Source organism: Capricornis sumatraensis, chromosome X, assembly GCF_032405125.1.
Source record: "Capricornis sumatraensis isolate serow.1 chromosome X, serow.2, whole genome shotgun sequence".
In the NCBI taxonomy this organism is placed as follows: domain Eukaryota; kingdom Metazoa; phylum Chordata; class Mammalia; order Artiodactyla; family Bovidae; genus Capricornis; species Capricornis sumatraensis.
The window spans coordinates 95975066-95989339 of NC_091092.1; positions in this window are offsets into that span (position 1 = coordinate 95975066).

The window sequence follows — 14274 nt, forward strand, 5'->3', positions numbered from 1 at the left end:
ATCAGAAAGAGAAAGATAAATATTGTATACTAACAATCTCAAAAATATGGTATCTAGAAAAATGTTACTGAAGAATTTGGTTACAAAGCAGCAATGGAGAAACTGACATAGAGAATAGAATTATGGACATGGGGAGAAGGGAGGAGAGGGTGAGATGTATGGAAAGAGTAACATGGAAACTTACATTGCCATATGTAAAATAGATAGCCAATGGGAATTTGCTGTATGGCTCAGGAAACTCAAACAGGGGCTCTTTATCAATCTAGAAGGGTGAGAAGGGAAGGGAGACGAGAGGGAGTTTCAAAAGGGTGGGAATATATTTATACCTATGGCTTATCCATGTTGAACTTTGACAGAAAACAACAAAATTCTCTAAAGCATTTATCCTTCAATTAAAAATAAATCAATTAAAAAATAATAATAATGATCAAAAAAAATCATAGTAATGCTGCATTGCAAAAGAAAATGGTAGTTCTCCAGAAAGTCACAGTGAGAGATGCAATTTCTAGATAGGTTTATAAGATTTCTGAGGTCCCCAAGGAGGAGAAAGGGATTTGGGGCTTTTGAAGAGGAGATAGGGGTATGGAGTTCTCAAGGAGGAAAGAACAAAAGATTTGTTTTGTTTTCTACATTCCTTAGCAAGGATTATATTACAGCAATGTATTTTGCTTGAGGACCATTTCTCCTTCTTGAAAACCTTCTGACTAATCCTGTTATCTTAAAACGTGTATTATGGGAGTGAGTCTGGCAAGAGCTTTCTAGTAGTTCTAATCCTGTTATCTTAAAATGTAAATTCTGTTTTATAGTTTTCTATATATAGGTCTTTAGTTTCTTTAGGTAGATATATTTCTATTTTATTCTTTTTGTTGCAATGGTGAATGGAATTGTTTCCTTAAATTCTTTTTCTATTTTCTCATTATTAGTGTATAGGAATGCAAGGGATTTCTGTGTGTTGATTTTATATCCTGCAACTTTGCTATATTCATTGATTAGTGCTAGTAATTTTCCAGTGGAGTCTTTAGGGTTTTCTATGTAGAGGATCATGTCATCTGCAAACAGTGAGAGTTTTACTTCTTCTTTTCCAATTTGGATTCCTTTTGTTTCTTTTTCTGCTCTGATTGCTTTAGCCAAAACTTTCAGATCTATGTTGAATAGTAGTGGTGAAAGTGGGCACCCTTGTCTTCTTCCTGACTTTACGGAAAATGCTTTCAAATTTTCACCATTGAGGATAATGTTTACTGTGGGTTTTTCATATATAGCTTTTATTATGTTGAGGTATGTTCCTTCTATTCCTGCTTTCTGGAGAGTTTTTATCATAAATGGATGTTGAATTTTGTCAAAGGCTTTCTCTGCATCGATTGAGATAATCATATGGCTTTTATTTTTCAACTTGTTAATGTGGTGTATTACATTGATTGATTTGTGGATATCGAGGAATCCTTGCATCCATGGGATAAAGCCCACTTGGTCATGGTGTATGATCTTTTTAATGTGTTGTTGGATTCTGATTGCTAGAATATTGTTAAGGATTTTTGCATCTATGTTCATCAGTGATATTGGCCTGTAGTTTTCTTTTTTTGTGGCATCTTTGTCAGGTTTTGGTATTAGGGTGATGGTGGCTTCATAGAATGAATTTGGAAGTTTACCTTCCTCTGCAATTTTCTGGAAGAGTTTGAGTAGGATATGTGTTAGCTCTTCTCTAAATTTTTGGTAGAACTCAGCTGTGAAACCATATGGACCTGGGCTTTTGTTTGCTGGAAGATTTCTGATTACAGTTTCAATTTCCATGCTTGTGATGGGTCTGTTAAGATTTTCTATTTCTTCCTGGTTCAGTTTTGGAAAGTTGTACTTTTCTAAGAATTTGTCCATTTCTTCCACGTTGTCCACTCTATTGGCGTATAATTGCTGATAGTAGTCTCTTATGATCCTTTGTATTTGTGTTGTCTGTTGTGATCTCTCCATTTTCATATCTAATTTTATTGATTTGATTTTTCTCCCTTTGTTTCTTAATGAGTCTGGCTAATGGTTTGTCAATTTTATTTATCCTTTCAAAGAACCAGCTTTTGGCTTTGTTGATTTTTGCTATGGTCTCTTTTGTTTCTTCTGCATTTATTTCTGCCCTAATTTTTAAGATTTCTTTCCTTCTACTAACCCTGGGGTTCTTCATTTCTTACTTTTCTAGTTGCTTTAGGTGTAGAGTTAGGTTATTTATTTGACTTTGTTCTTGTTTCTTGAGGTGTGCCTGTATTGCTATGAACTTTCCCCTTAGCACTGCTTCTACAGTGTCCCACAGGTTTTGAATTGTTGTGTTTTCATTTTGATTCGTTTCTATGCATATCGAAACCACAATGAGGTACCATTTCACGCCAGTCAGAATGGCTACAATCCAAAAGTCTATAAGCAATAAATGCTGGAGAGGATGTGGAGTAAAAGGAACCCTCTTACACTGTTGGTGGGAATGCAAACTAGTACAGCCACTATGGTGAACAGTGTGGAGATTCCTCTAAAAACTGGAAATAGAACTGCCTTATGACCCAGCAATCCCACTGCTTGGCATACACACTGAGGAAACCAGAATTGAAAGAGATATGTGTACCCCAATGTTCATTGCAGCACCGTTTATAATAGCCAGGACATGGAAGTAACCTAGACGTCCATCAGCAGATGAATGGACAAGAAAGCTGTGGCACATATACACAATGGAATATTACTCGGCCATTAAAAAGAATATATTTGAATCAGTTCTAATGAGGTGGATGAAACTGGAGCCTATTATACAGAGTGAAGTAAGCCAGAAAGAAAAACACCAGTATAGTATAATAATACATATATATGGAATTTAGAAAGATGGTAATGATAACCCTGTATGTGAGACAGCAAAAGAGACACAGATGTATAGAACAGTCTTTTGGACTCTGTGGGAGAGGGAGAGAGTGGGATGATTTGGGAGAATGGCATTGAAACATGTGTAATATCATATATGAAATGAATCGCCAGTCCAGGTTCCATGCATGATACTGGATGCTTGAGCCTGTGCACTTAGACAACCCAGAGGGATGGTATGGGGAGGGAGGAGGGAGGGGGGTTCAGGATGGGGAACACGTGTATACCTGTGGCAGATTCATGTTGATGTATGGCAAAATCAATACAATATTGTAAAGTAATTAACCTACAATTAAAACAAATAATTTTTTAAAAAATGTAAATTGTGGGAATGGGTCTAGTAAGATCTTTACAACCTTAAGACTTTTTTTTTGATGTGTTATAATTATGAATTTAAAAAGTATATAACTCACTTGTTAAAACTAGCGAGTGGGGTACTCTCCACCCCCACTTCTTATGTCTATGTCAGAAGATTCTTCTGTCCCTTTTTATACTTTAATAAAACTTTGCTAATGAATAAAGGTTTACTGAAATTAAAAAAAAAATGCTCTTGAGTGATCAAGCCTGGTCTCTGGTCCCAAAGCTAAATATTCTTTTTTGGACAACATGAATCTGACATCATTCACTATAAGCTATCATCTTGGTGGCTTGTCCAGGATCCTCAGGACAGGGTAGTAAATACTCAGAGGTCTAGCCTCTCTGCTTTCTCAGTATACACATTTTTTTTGCTTTACTTTACTAACTCTCCAGTGTGCTTGTGTGAATGAAAGGCACACCCTGTGCAAAGCAAATGATGAGCACTGGTCTGCGGTTTCATGGTGCTTTGTAATGACCTAAGGCAGCCCCAAAAAGGGGAGCATTATTGGGGGTTTATACAGACCTGCCAGTGCCAAGAGACAGCCAAGGTCCCTGCGAGGGGAGCGGCCAGAAATGGGTGAAGCATGTCTACTGAACTATCCTTTCTTGGTCAGCTTTGCCTGGTCTCTTTGACCATTTCATAATTGCATGGGGAATTAGAATACCAACATAATCTGTCAGATCATAGACTTTCAAGGGACTTGTGATCCATGCTATTGCTATGTACTTTTTACTTAGACTCCAAGTATGGAAGTGCCTAGCCTTGCTAGGAGCTGAAAGTTACAAGAGCACATTTGGGAGTGAGGCAGAGCTCTAGCTCCAGAAACATCTGTCAGGCTAGAGGTCACTCTCTTAGCTGCCTGGCTCAGGGGCTAGCGACCTGAAAGTGAGTCTTTGTTATGGTTTTATCTCTGATTTATGTGGAGAGAAGTGCTATTGAATGACCATGAGCTTTTTGAGGACACAGATCAGGAATTGCAGGATGTGGTTAGATTGCAATTACAATAGGCTTCTTCCTTTGGTAGCACTAGCTCTGAATGGACAAGAGGAGGCTCTCTGGTAGATTTTGTCTCAACTCCTTAGATATTCTTTTCTGTGGAATCTGTGGAAATGAACTGGAAGGATTGGCCCTAGTAGCTTGAGGGAAAAAATCACTTTTTCCTCGCTGGCCAACCCTCCATGACCTTTTTTGCTATACTGTTGTGGTGACACTCAGAAGGGACTTCTTGATTGTTGTTTGTCCCTTTATGACTCAGCATTTCTACTGTGGTTTGGGTTTCCCTGGTGGCTCAGCTGGTAAAAAATCCACCTGCAATGTGGTAGACCTGGGTTTGATCCCTGGGTTGGGAAGATCCCCTGGAGAAGGGAAAGGTTACCCACTCCAGTGTTCTGGCCTAGAGAATTCCATGGACTGTACAGTCTATGGAGTCACAAATGGTTGAACACAACTGGGTAACTTTCACTTTCACTTTCAGGACTATATTCAGGAAAGTGCACAGGCACATGTAAGAGGGATGCTTCCCTGAGTAATCCTAGCTTGGGAAACATTCTGGGAAAGCCTCTGTGCTGCACCCCAAGTAACATCAGAGGAAAAGGGCAAATCAAAGAAAGGTCTTGTTGGTATGGAACTAAATCAATTTGAGATGCCATCAGGTCTACCCCTGGTACATCTTCACCCCACCTCAGTGGTAGAACCAGAAGGGATGAGTAAGGCACCTGCGTCAGTAAGGGACAGACTAAACCCAACCAGGGAAGGAAAGATTTGGTAGAAAGTCTGTCTACACTCCCATCTAGAGCAGGGAGGGATGCCTCTGATGGAAAGAAGCCATGGCTGTGGATATTGCTTTTTTCTCTCTTACAGATAGGAGTTAACACTTCCAGAACCACTCCTTTAAAATGTATTTTAAAAAACTGGGACATATTTGATATCCTAAATTTTAAAAAGACAAGCCTGATCTTCTGTGATACTGAATGGCCACGGTATCCTTTGGAAGACAGAGAACACTGGCTTGTTGAAGAGTCTCAATTATAATACTGTTTTACAATTAGACAAGTTCTGTAGAAATAAGAGAAATGGGTAGAAGTGATATATGTGTTGCTCTTTATCTCTCTGCCAGGCATGCCAGACCTGTGTCCTAAGGATACAGAATTGGCTGTAAAGCTTTCAGCTCCCTCCTGTCCTCTTACTCTGCCTCTGCCATACAAGATGGAGAAGAGGATGAGACAGAGGATGAGAAAGAGGATGAGGATGAGAAAAAGCAGGTTTCTCTAATTTATTCCCAGGGGTGTATATGAAAGTTAGCTAGAAGAGCTGAGGAATAGACACAAAACTTACCACCTCTTCAGGAGGCCCCCACTGGGAAAATTAACCAATCCCTAAAAATCCATAAGCCCTTTTCTTACTCAGTGGTAAGAAAGATCTGGGAGGCTATTTAGAGGACAAAAAAGTACATAGAAACTTTACAGGGCTAATTTTACTTTATGAGCTTACTTGGAGAGATGTAATACATGTCTTGGGACAGATGCTGACCCCTGACTCAAAAACTCGAGTTTTCAGGGAAGCTACTACTTTTGGAGATGAAGGGCTTGAACGTGAGACAAGGAGAGAGAGGGAACATGGAATAGCCCTTTCCTCCCTACTGTGGGCCAAACAGTTCCCAAAACACAGCCACTTTGCTGGATGTATTCTTGGACTCAAGCAAGCACATGCTGAGACCTAAGACTATGCTAAGTTGGTTGACATAGAACAGGGAGAGATGGAAACTCCTGGTAAATTCTTAGATAGGCTACAGGAGGCTCTCTGCAAGTTTACTGACATTGATCTCAAAATTACAAAGGGAGAAATGACCTTATAAGATAGATTTCTCACTCACTCAGCTCCAGATATCCACCATAAGTTACAAAAACAGCCATTTGGACCAAATAAGTCTTTAGAAAAACTGTTGCAGCTGGCTCAGATGGTATATTATGATAGAGAATATGAGGAGGAAAATAGGAGGAGAAAAAGAACTAGGAGAAAGACTGAAGCCCCAACAAAGGTTGTTAGATCCACTCTGAAACAGCCTGAGAAAAATTTCCAGAGGGACCCAGATGAAAATGAATGGACTTGTTATTAGTGTGAAAAGGAGAGGCATCTCAAGCAGAATTGCCCTCAGGCATCTAAGCTGCTCCTGGCTTCATGTCTGGTCTACAAAGGACCATACTGGAGAAGAGACTGTCCTCCAAGGTGTAGGCCCCAGGGGTCAGACTCTAGACAATTGGGACTGAAGGTGCCCAGGGGTCCCCACACAATCTCCCATCCTAATAACACCTGAGGAACCTTGGATGTTAATAACTGTGGGGGAACGAATCAGTCAGTTTTCTTTTGGACCCTGGGGCAACTTTCTCTGTGCTCACTAAAGCTCCTGGCCTGCTTTCTCCTGATCCACTACCATAATGGGACTGTCAGGACGAGCTAAACGCTATTATTTCAGTCATTCTTTAAGGTGCAACTGGGACTCTGTGCTATTTCGCATGAGTTTCTGATCATTCCAGAGTCTCCCTTACCTCTTCAGGAGAGGGATATACTGAACAAGGTCCATGCCTCTGTTTTCATGAATATGGAGCCTGTATTTTTCTCTCACATTAATTGAACAAAATGTAAATCCTAAAGTGTGGGCCGATGGAAAAACTGTGGGTCAAGCACAAAATGCTGTTCCTGTCATCAAACTCAAACACCCTCATCTATTTCCACATCAAAAGCAGTACCCACTAAAACCCAAGTTTAAGGAATGGTTAAAACCCATTATTGAAAATTTAAAGGAACAGGGGCTATTAATTCCCTGTAATAGCCCAGGCAACACTAATATTTTGGGTGTTAAAAAAGTCAAACGATAAATGGAAACTTGTTCAAAACATACAAATAATAAGTGCCTAATCCTTATACTTTATTGTCTGAAATTCCTAAATAAGCCAAACATGACTTTAAGGCAATTTAGAAGATTGTTGGGCATTACAGGCTACTGCTACATTTGGATTCTGGATTATGGGGAACTTGCCCAGCCTTTATATAAACTTATAACTGAGACACAGGAGGCCCAAACTGACAAACTAGTTCAGTCCCCGGAGACTTAAAAGGCTTTTAAGACTCTTCAAACTGTTCTCTTACAGGCTCCTGCTTTGAGTTTGCCCACAGGATCAGAGTTTAGTTTGTTTGTTACTGAAAAAACAGGCTATCGGCATATAGGTTAAGTGTAATTGCTACTATTGTTTTGCTCATGCTTAAAGCTCATAAGTTTACTAATGAGCAAAATCTTACTGTACTGACTGATATAAGAAGGATCTTAAAAACTAAAGTTCATAATGACAATGGTTCTGCCTTTAAAGCTACCGTAACTCAAGGGGTATCGAAAGCTCTAGGAATAGAATATCACTTACACTGTTCCTGGAGAACCAAATCCTCACGAAAGTTTAAAAGGCTAATGACATTAATAAGAGGCATCTGCATAAGCTATCTCAGAAAACATAAGACAGTTGGTTTAAAGTTTTACCCATAGCTTTAATGAGGGCTTGAACTGCCCCTAAAAATAAAGGGACTGTCTCTATGGCAGACCGGTTTTGTGCACAGACATTGTAATAGATCCTGAAGACTTAGAATTAACTATGTGACTCAACTATCAGCTTTTCAACAAACATTAGGAGAACTCCAGGAGGTGACCCCTGACCCAGCCTCCATAATCGGTCTAATTGCTGGGTCTGCGGAGCACTCCCCTCTTCATCAGTTGAAGGCTTCCATGGTGGGTTTCCCCATTTCAAGGAAAAGACTTTCTTAAACTTTGTCAATATCTTCACCAACAATAATCACGTGTGATGTCTCTCTAATTTGATGACATCTAGCAATCATGCCACCACTCCTTGGATGTGGGGTTGCTTCTCCCGGCCACTGCCCCTTGCTTCAGGTGGGGGGTAGCACCTCTGGGCTGCCACCCCTGGCGTCGGGCGTGGGTAGCTCCTCTCGGCGACGTGGCTGCATGGGTGCAGGAAGGCCGAGAAGATCTATTCCATGTTCAAGGTCATGAGGGGCGGCCGTGAGGAGATACCCATCATCCAAGGTAAGGAGCAGCAGCTGTGCTTTGCTGGAGCAGCTGTGAAGAGATACCCCACATCCAAGGTAAGAGAAACCCAAGTAAGATGGTAGGTGCTGCAAGAGGACATCAGAGGGCAGACACTCAAATCATAATCACAGAAAACTAGCCAATCTAATCACACAGACCACAGCCTTGTCTAACTCCATGAAACTAAGCCATGCCCAGTGGGGCCAATGAAGATGGGTAGGTCATGGTGCAGAGGTCAGACAGAATGTGGCCCACTGGAGAAGGGAATGGCAAACCACTTCAGTATTCTAGCCTTGAGAACCCCATGAACAGTATAAAAAAGCAAAATGATAGGATACTGAAAGGTGAAATCCCTGGGTCAGTAGGTGCCCAATATGCTACTGGAGATCAGTGGAGAAATAACTCCAGAAAAAATGAAGGGATGGGGCCAAAGCAAAAACAATACCCAGTTGTGGATGTGACTGGTGATAGAAGCAAGGTCCGATGTTGTAAAGAGCAATATTGTCTAGGAAGCTGGAATGTTAGGTCCATGAATCAAGGTAAATTGAAGTGGTCAAACAGGAGATGGCAAGAGTGAATGCTGACATTCTAGAAATCAGTGAACTAAAATGGACTGGAATGGGTGAATTTAACTCAGATGACCATTATATCTACTACTGTGGGCAGGAATCCCTTAGAAGAAATGGAGTAGCCATCATGGTCAACAAGATTCCGAAATGCAGTTCAGTTCAGTTCAGTTGCTCAGTCGTGTCTGACTCTTTGCAACCCCATAAACCGCAGCACATCAGGCCTCCCTGTCCATCACCAACTCCCGGAGTTCACTCAGATTCATGTCCATCGAGTCAGTGATGCCATCCAGCCAGCTCATCCTCTGTTATCCCCTTCTCTTCCTGCCCCCAATCCCTCCCAGCTTCAAAGTCTTTTCCAATTAGTCAACTCTTCGCATGAGGTGGCCAAAGTACTGGAGTTTCAGCTTTAGCATCATTCCTTCCAAAGAAATCCCAGAGCTGATCTCTAGAATGGACTGGTTGGATCTCCTTGCCATGCAAGGGACTCTGAAGAGAATTCTCTGACACCACAGTTCAAAAGCATCAATTCTTCAGCGCTCAGCCTTCTTCACAGTCCAACTCTCACATCCATACATGACCACTGGAAAAACCATAGCCTTGATTAGACGGACCTTTCTTGGCAAAGTAATGTCTCTGCTTTTCAATATGCTATCTAGGTTGGTCATAACTTTTCTTCCAAGGAGCAGTGTCTTTTAATTTCTTGCCTGTAGTCATGATCTGCAGTGATTTTGGAGTCCCCCAAAATAAAGTCTGACACTGTTTCCACTCTTTCCACATCTATTTCCCATGAAGTCATGGGACTAGATGCCATGATCTTCATTTTCTGAATGTTGAGCTTTAAGCCAACTTTTTCACTCTCCTCTTTCACGTTCATCAAGAGGCTTTTTTAGTTCCTCTTCACTTTCTGCCATAAGGGTGGTGTCATCTGCATATGTGAGGTTATTGATATTTCTTCCGGCAATCTTGATTCCAGCTTGTGCTTCTTCCAGTCCAGCATGTCTCATGATGTGCTCTGCATAGAAGTTAAATAAGCAGGGTGACAATATACAGCCTTGACGTACTCCTTTTCCTATTTGGAACCAGTCTGTTGTTCCATGTCCAGTTCTTACTGTTGGTTACTGACCTGCATACAGATTTCTCAAGAGGCAGGTCAGGTGGTCTGGTATTCCCATCTCTTTCAGAATTTTCCACAGTTTATTGTGATCCACACAGTCAAAGGCTTTGGCATAGTCAATAAAGCAGAAATAGATGTTTTTCTGGAACTCTCTTGTTTTTTCCATGATCCAGCAGATGTTGGCAATTTGATCTCTGGTTCCTCTGCCTTTTCTAAAACCAGCTTGAACATCAGGAAGTTCATGGTTCACCTATTGCTGAAGCTTGGAGAATTTTGAGCATTACTTTACTAGTGTGTGAGATGATTGCAATTGTGCGGTAGTTTGAGCAATCTTTGGCATTGTCTTTCTTTGTGATTGGAATGAAAACTGACCTTTTCCAGTCCTGTGGCCACTGCTGAGTTTTCCAAATTTGCTGGCATATTGAGTGCAGCACTTTTACAGCATCATCTTTCAGGATTTGCAATAGCTCAACTGGAATGCCATCGCTTCCACTACCTTTGTTCATAGTGATGCTTTCTAAGGCCCACTTGACTTCACGTTCCAGGATGTCTGGCTCTAGATGAGTGATCACACCATCGTGATTATCTGGGTCATGAAGATCTTTTATGTACAGTTCTCCTGTGTATTCTTGCCACCTCTTCTTAATATCTTCTGCTTCTGTTAGGTCCATACCATTTCTGTCCTTTATCAAGCCCATCTTTGCATGAAATATTCCCTTGGTATCTCTAATTTTCTTGAAGAGATCTCTAGTCTTTCCCATTCTCTTCTTTTCCTCTATTTCTTTGCATTGATCACTGAAGAAGTCTTTCTTATCTCTTCTTGCTCTTCTCTGGAATTTTGCATTCCGATGCTTATATCTTTCCTTTTCTCCTTTGCTTTTCGCTTCTCTTCTTTTCACAGCTATTTGTAATGCAATCTTAAAGATGACAGAATAATCTCTGTTCGTTTCCAAGGCAAACAATTCAATATCACAGTAATCCAAGCCCATGCCCCAACCAGTAATGCTGAAGAAGCTGAAGTTGAATGGTTCTTTGAAGACATACAAGACCTTTTAGAACTAACACCCAAAAAAGATGTCCTTTTCATTATAGGGGGCTGGAATGCAAAAGTAGGAAGTCAAGAAACACCTGGGGTAACAGGCAAATTTGGCCTTGGAATATGGAATGAAGCAGGGCAAAAGCTAATTGAGTTTTTCCAAGAGAACACACTGGTCATAGCAAACACCTTCTTCCAACAACACATGAGAAGACTGTACACATGAACATCAGCATATGGACAACACAGAAATCAGACTGATTATACTCATTGTAGCCAAAGATAGAGAAGCTCTATACAGTCAGAAAAAAACAAGACTGGGAGCTGCCTGTGGCTCAGATCATGAACTCCTTATTGCCAAATTCATACTGCAATTAAAGAAAGTAGGGAAAACCGCTAGATCATTCAGGTATGGCCTAAATCAAATCCTTTTGATTATACAGTGGAAGTGAGAAATAGATTTAAGGGAAAAAAAAAAGAAATAGATTTAAGTGACTAGATCTAATAGAGTGCCTGATGAGCTATGGACGGAGGTTCATGACATTGTACAGGATACAGAGATCAAGACCATCTGCATGGCAAAGAAATGGAAAAAAGCAAAATGTCTGTCTGGGGAGGCCTTACAAATAGCTGAGAAAAGAAGAGAAGTGAAAAGCAAAGGAGAAAATGAAAGATATAAGCATCTGAATGCAGTGTTCCAAAGACAAGCAAGGAGATAAGAAAGCCTTCCTCAGTGATCAATGCAAAGAAATAGAGGAAAATTGCAGAATGGAAAAGACTAGAGATCTCTTCAAGAAAATTAGAGATACCAAAGGAATATTTCATGCAAAGATGGGCTCGATAAAGGACAGAAATGGTAGGGACCTAACAGAAGCAGATGATATTAAGAAGAGGTGGCAAGAATACACAGAAGAACTGTACAAAAAAGATGTTCATGACACAGATAATCATGATGGTGTGGTCACTCACCTATAGCCAGACATCCTGAAATGGCAAGTCAAGTGGGCCTTAGAAAGCATCACTGTGAACAAAGCTAGTGGAGGTGATGGAATTCCAGTTAAGCTGTTTCAAATTATAAAATATGATGCTGTAAAAGTGCTGCACTCAATATGCCAGCAAACTTAGAAAACTCAGCAGTGGCCACAGGACTTGGAAAAGGTCAGTTTTCATTCCAATCCCAAAGAAAGGCAATGCCAAAGAATCCTCAAACTACCGCACAATTGCACTCATCTCACACACTAGTAAAGTAATGCTCAAAATACTCCAAGACTGGCTTCAGCAATACGTGAACTGTGAACTTCCTGATGTTCAAGCTGGTTTTAGAAAAGGCAGAGGAACCAGAGATCAAATTGCCAACATCTGCTGGATCATGGAAAAAGCAAGAGAGTTCCAGAAAAATATCTATTTCTGCTTTATTGACTATGCCAAAGCCTTTGACTGTGTGGATCACAATAAACTGTGGAAAATTCTGAAAGAGATGGGAATACCAGACCACCTGACCTGCCTCTTGAGAAATCTGTATGCAGGTCAGTAACCAACAGTAAGAACTGGACATGGAACAACAGACTGGTTCCAAATAGGAAAAGGAGTACGTCAAGGCTGTATATTGTCACCCTACTTATTTAACATAAATGCAGAGTACATCATGAGAAACGCTGGACTGGAAGAAGCACAAGCTGGAATCAAGATTGCCGGAAGAAATATCAATAACCTCACATATGCAGATGACACCACCCTTATGGCAGAAAGTGAAGAGGAACTAAAAAGCCTCTTGATGAAAGTGAAAGAGGAGAGTGAAAAAGTTGGCTTAAATCTCAACATTCAGAAACTAAGATCATGGCATCTGGTCCCATCACTTCATGTGGAAACAGTGAAAACAGTTTCAGACTTTATTTTGGGGGGCTGCCAAATCACTGCAGATGGTGATTGCAGCCATGAAATTAAAAGACACTTACTCCTTGGAAGGAAAGTTATGGCCAACCTAGGTAGTATACTCAAAAGCAGAGACATTACTTTGCTGACTAAGGTCCATCTAGTCAAGGCTATGATTTTTCCAGTGGTCATGTTTGGATGTGAGAGTTGGACTTTGAAGAAAGCTGAGCGCCGAAGAATTGATGCTTTTGAACTGTGGTGTTGGAGAAGACTCTTGAGAGTCCTTTTGCCTGCAAAGAGTTCCAGCCAGTCCATACTAAAGGAGATCAGTCCTAGGTGTTCTTTGGAAGGACTGATGCTAAAGCTGAAACTCCAATACTTTGGCCACCTCATGCGAAGAGTTGACTTATTGGCAAAGACTCTGATGCTGGGAGGGATTGGGAGCAGGAAGAGATGGGGACGACAGAGGATTAGATGGCTGGATGGCATCACTGACTCAATGCACATGAACTTGGGTGAACTCCGGGAGCTGGTGATAGACAGGGAGGCCTGGAGTGCTGCAACTCATGGGGTCGCAAAGAGTCGGACACTACTCAGCGACAGAACCGAACTGAACTGAGCAATCCAAAGATGAATTGGTGTAACACTTTGTACCTTAACAATGGACATAATATAACATTTAATTCTGATTATGTTTTAACTTGGTGTAATGTCTATTATCCTTATATCTGCAAGTATATAATGCAGTTTGTTTCTAACCTTCTGAAAGCTTTTTTTTAAATAAACGTATTTATAAATTTGGAGGCTAATTACTTTACAATATTGTATTGCTTTTGCCACAGATCAACATGAATCCGCCTTATGACCCAGCAATCCCACTACTGGACATACACACCGAGGAAACCAGAATTGAAAGAGACACGTGTACCCCAATATTCACTGCAGCACTATTTATAATAGCCAGGACATGGAAGCAACCTAGATATCCATCAGCAGATGAATGGATAAGAAAGCTGTGGTACATATACACAATGAAAGCTTTTAAGTTACAAATGGTTGTCCAGGCTCCTGAGTGCCACACCCTCCTCCAATGTTTACTTGGGGCTCCTGAATTAGAGACCCTCAATATGAAGGTTAGAATAATACACTGCCTCAATAATTTAAGGACAATGCCTGTCAACAGCAGGAGGTAATTATGGAACGAAAATGACACCCCCTTTCTCCTGGCAATATAGTTCTCCTAAAACAAAAGGGGGGGTGAGAGAGTCAATTTCTAGGTAGGTGCATAAGAAGTTTGGGGTCGCTGAGGAGGAGAAAGGGGTCTGGAGTTCTCAAGGAGGAAAGGACAAG